Source organism: Poecilia reticulata, linkage group LG11 (assembly GCF_000633615.1).
Source record: "Poecilia reticulata strain Guanapo linkage group LG11, Guppy_female_1.0+MT, whole genome shotgun sequence".
Classification (NCBI taxonomy): Eukaryota; Metazoa; Chordata; class Actinopteri; order Cyprinodontiformes; family Poeciliidae; genus Poecilia; species Poecilia reticulata.
The window spans coordinates 25901205-25906170 of record NC_024341.1 but is presented as its reverse complement, the minus strand read 5'-3'; the positions used below and the strand labels follow the sequence as shown (position 1 = coordinate 25906170).

The 4966-nt window shown below is 36.0% G+C and overlaps 1 protein-coding gene and 1 long non-coding RNA gene across 2 annotated transcripts in view; both read left to right on the top strand.

Moving 5' to 3' along the window:
- The window catches only part of LOC103472974 (CD209 antigen-like protein E), a 16113-nt gene that overhangs the window by 10058 nt on the left and 1089 nt on the right, over positions 1–4966 (top strand). The window lies entirely within an intron of this gene.
- Positions 1680–4884, top strand: LOC103472973 (uncharacterized). Its single transcript, XR_534958.2, has 3 exons — positions 1680–1759; positions 2357–2414; positions 4796–4884. It is a non-coding gene; the product is annotated as an uncharacterized LOC103472973 (long non-coding RNA).

Genomic DNA, 4966 nt, shown 5'->3' with positions numbered 1-4966 from the left:
ATTTACCATTGGAAAACTAAACAAAACATAATGATGGAGTCAGCACATACATTATGAAATATATATTATTGTAAAAACAAATCACTTCACAGTGAAATAGTGTATTTTGATATTATAATGACATAGAAATGATTACAAAAAAAAAAAAATCAGCTCCACTGAGGGGGCCCCTTAGTGGCCCTGGGGCCCTAAGCGGCTGCTTAGCTTCCTTATGCCTTGGGCCGGCCCTGGCTTGGATAAATCTTTCACCTTAGTCAGTGAAATAATTATTTCCAAGCTGTTTTTAACTTTATCCTGTATTAAACATTTAAGTCACATTTAAGAGTGACTAAATCTTTAAGGGGTGAACTGTTTTTCACTTAACTGCAATAGAGTAAACAACTTCCGTTTTTATTTCTGCTTCTGGGTTATTTTGGSACGTCCTGTTTCTTCTCTCACTTGGCGAAGCTTAAAAAACTGTCAGGAACTTCTGACCTTCATTTGTCCTTCAGACTCACAGCAACAGCAACAGCAACATGTCTGAAGCTGATGTAACGTACGCTGACGTGAAGTTCACAACATCGAGGTCCAGAGGTTAGCGTCCGTCCATCCATCCGTCCGTCCGAACAGATCTCCATCACAGCCTCATGTTTGTGTCCAGGTAATGTTGCAGCAGAGGACATCACCTACTCTGAGGTCCAGATCTTTAACAAACAGCAACCAGGTTGGTAGAAAAAAACGTATTTAAATCAACATAAAGAGGAAATAAGAGGGTTTATTTGACAGTTTTTAGGAAAAGGMGTGTTTTTGTCCCAACTCTCCTGCTTGGAGAGAAAACATTAAATCTGTGTGTTTAAGTAAAACATCTGAGAAATAATGGAGTCAGATCCTCAGAGCTTTAAGATTTCAGAGGTTTGATCAGAAGATTATTGAGTTATTCTAAGAGATTAATCATAATTTCAGTCCCTCATGTTTGTTGTTTTTTTAGAAAATTAACTCACTTAGAAACAAACATAAACTTCAATCAGTTTTATTAAGTGTTGCGATCAGATATGTATTTCTCTGMAAATTGAGAAATACAAAGTGATTAGTATTTATATAGATGAGGAAGTTTCTCAGTATGACTAATTTTATTTAAATGTGTGAAACCTCAAGTGTTTATCGCTGTATGGCGGATGTTTGCTGGCCGCAGACCTCNTCTTATCCCCTACTCCAACATCTCTCTCTCTCTTATCCCCTACTCCAACATCTCTCTCTCTCTTATGCCCTACTCCAACATCTCTCTGCCCGCCTTCCCAGCTGTACGGCCAGTGCTGATTCTGTTTTTCCTTTGGGTTGCTTTGTTTATGAATGTTGCTACAAAAATAAGCTTGTCTGGTCCAACTGCATTAATTGAGAATTCTAGAAATACAGAGGATCAGTAATATGGTGTTTTACTTTTAAATTTATAACTTTAATCCACATTTGATGTTACATCTTATATGTTAGCATTGGTTAATGGAAATGTAAAAAAACAGCTTTATAAAGAAAGTAAAAAGACAATACAATCAGTTTTAACATAATAAAAAAAAGCTTTATGAATTCCTATCAGAAATGATCTGATTTGTGAAACCAGCATTTCTGAAGAAAACAATTTTTTTCACATCTAAATTAAAACAAAAGAGGAAGCAAACCATGGATTCTCTGTAACCAGGAACAGTTTTTATTCCCTAGAAAGTTGTGAAACACAAAGAAGAGACACATTTTCCAAAAAGTCTAGAGAGGAAAGAAGAGCCTGAAGGTGAGTCGACATCAACATATTATTTTTATCAGATCAAGTTAGAAGATTTTACTCTGTATGCTGAGATGCTACCAATAAATGGCTGTTTTTGATTTTCTGTTATTTACATTACAAACTTAATCAGAAAACATCTTAATTTTAAATGCAACATTTAATTTTATGTTTTGCATTTTTATTTTCGGAGGTTTAGTCATTATTTATGCTTAATGCAGATGCAACAAAATCCTGTTGCTATTTTCCCTTCTGCTTTGTTTTAACGTGTTTCACTGAGTGCATTATTACCATTTTTCTGAGGACAAATCTGAAATCAGCAGATTTGAATCATTTGACTGTTTAAATCAAGTTCACAATTTTGAATAATTTTCAAATGTAACCAGAGATAAATTTGGTTATTAGGTTTAGAAAGGGTGTATAACCATTTTCTAGAATAAATGTGATGTATTTTAGTTTCAGGACATCCTTTTATTCATTGGTTCCATTATTATAGCACAAATGCAAGAATTTATTCTTTAAATATCTATATTTACTTTTTATTTATCCTACACTTTGTTCTTTTGAACTTGCTGTTTTATGTGTATTTTTTAAATTGTGTTACAGGCCAGCAGCAGCAACATGCCTGAAGCCGAGATGAAATTCACTAGACTGAATTCAAGAGGTGAGATCCAGCTAACTGTGCCAAAGTTTCCAGCTGTTCATCTAAATTTAAAATTAATTTACTCAATATTTAACTTCAGCTTTACTTTCTGTATGCAGCTGAACTTTGGCCATTAAGAGCTGAAGTTTTCAGTTTTCTGTTGTGCTCTCTGCAGCCCACACGTTTCAGACGTGTGAGTTAAAAAACTAAAATCATAAACTGACATCTGTGCTGCTGAATGTGTCGGTTCTGCACACTCTTATATACTCTGGAAATTCCTTATACCCTAATAAGAATCAATCAAGTTTAAATGCATCATACAGCCACCAATTGAAAACCAGTAACAGACATTAGTTTTTGTCAAATGCCACCATTAAAGTCATCAATACACATGAAATATGTCGGGGAATATTCCAAACCAGCATTCCTGCTTTGATAGGAAACCTTCTGGATCAGCTGCAGCTGGAGGATTGGTCTTTTTTATGCAGACTGTGAAGACTTTGTTGCAGTAATCAATATTTTGATGGTTCAGTCACCTGGTGACATCATAATGTAGAGCTGTGTATCATCTCTGTAGCTAATCTTATTTCTTGGTGAGTAGAAACATGTAGATATTTAGATATAAGGTGTCCCAGGACTGAACCTTGAGGTATCCCACATGTGAATGTTGTTGGTTAAGCTTCCTATAACAGCTGAATCCTTTACTTTAACTTTTATATTTAAACAATTTCCAAAAAAAAAGAAGATAAACCTTGAACATTGTTGAATCAATGTCACAAAGAAATGAGTTTTTCTGAAGGCAAATGGAGGTCAAGCTCAGCAAGGTGGGGGTCGAGCTACTGGTGATGATGACCATGATCAACACCAGTAGAGCGGGTCGATGTTCACATACTAGAGCACAGTGTGTGAATATGTGGACAGGAAATATGACAACTGTTAGAGATTCATCTTTTTAAAAACATCCCGCTCTAACTCGCTCTATCAGAGGTTCTCTATGTGCTGCTGATCAGCTTTGATGAAAGATTCGTCTGTGGCTCAGTCAAAGTTCACAGATTCTGGTCCGTCCACTAAATCCAAATTTGCGCATCCTTTATGTTTCCAAGATTCAACATTTCTTTCATGTTTTGATGAACAAAAACAAATAAAGTTTTTGTTATTATGTCATCACTCTATTTAAGGTTATGCAGACTGGTTTAATGCATTAATAAGGCATTTCTGTAGTCATACCAACAACTCAAAGCGTTTGTACTCACACTCACACACCAACATGCAGACTGGTGTGTGCCTTGCTCAGGGACACAACCAGCAACCTTCTGACTGCAAGACTCTCAACGCAAAGAACCACAGACTCCCCAAAATGCTTTAATCGTGTCTGAAAATGTGTTTTTAAGCTAGTTATGTTTTTTAGTGTAAAAGAAGGAATCAGTGGGAAAATAAAGCTTAAAGTTTCTGAAAATATTGTTACCAAGAAGCTAAAACAGGAAATGAAAGCCAGGCAGTGAAATGAGCCATGTTTCCTGTTGGTCAGCTGTGGTTTGGCATGTTCATCTTTAAAGGTTTATTTCAGAACACAATATAACTCCTGGTTTTTTTCTGAGAAAAGTTTGACCTGCTGATCTCCACAGAGCAGCGACTGATGATAGAGAGCAAAACTCTTCCTTTAACGGGGAAGAACTTGACAGAAATGGACCGAGGAAGGAGCGATGCCTTCATGGAAATGTGTTGATGTGAAACGTCTTAAAGGAAAACAGTTCTCACGTTTTGAGTTAAATTCCACATAAAATTATAGAAGAGGTTAAATAATCTAAATGATTAGCGATGAACCAGTCTGATGTTAATATCTGAATCAGTCTCGACATTGAAAAAAATTCTAAATCATGACAATGAGTCAGATCCATTAGTGCAGATCTATTCATTCTGATTCTGCACTTTGTGCTCTGAGTGACGTTATGCTTTATCATTTATTTCACATTATGTTACAACTTCTAAATGCCGTTTCTGATCCATTTGAACGAACGTTTGTTGTTCAAATAGTTTTTTTCTCAGCTTCTGTTTCCTATTTTAAAGGCTGTTATTCCTCTATCTGCACTGACTGAACATATTAAAGTCGTTTTTACGTTTCACCAGCTAGTGGAGCTGCTGGTGTATTTAAATGTGCTGTACTGATGCAGAGTTATCAGATAAATTTGCAGTTTATTACATTTATATATTTATTTATTTATTTGAGTCAATAAAAAGCTGTTTTTCTGTGTCACATGAGTATCGGCCGATACTAAACTTCAGATATCAGAAATGAAAAAAGTGGATCAGTGCATCTCCATAAATGATTCTGACTGATGTTTGTTAGTTTCTGTGAGTCCGTCTCCAGGTTCTGATCCGGTTCTGCTCTAAATGCTCCTCAGGTGAAAACCCAAGCAGAACCTCCAAGCTGCCAGCAGGGGGAGTAGTTCTGCTGGTTATGGTCGGTCTGCTGGCTGCTGCTCTCATCGTTATTTGTTCTCTCGGTAAGTTTCTGTTGATTTATTATTTTACAGAATGTTTTATGCCAAATCACAAACAGAATAAGTAAAATA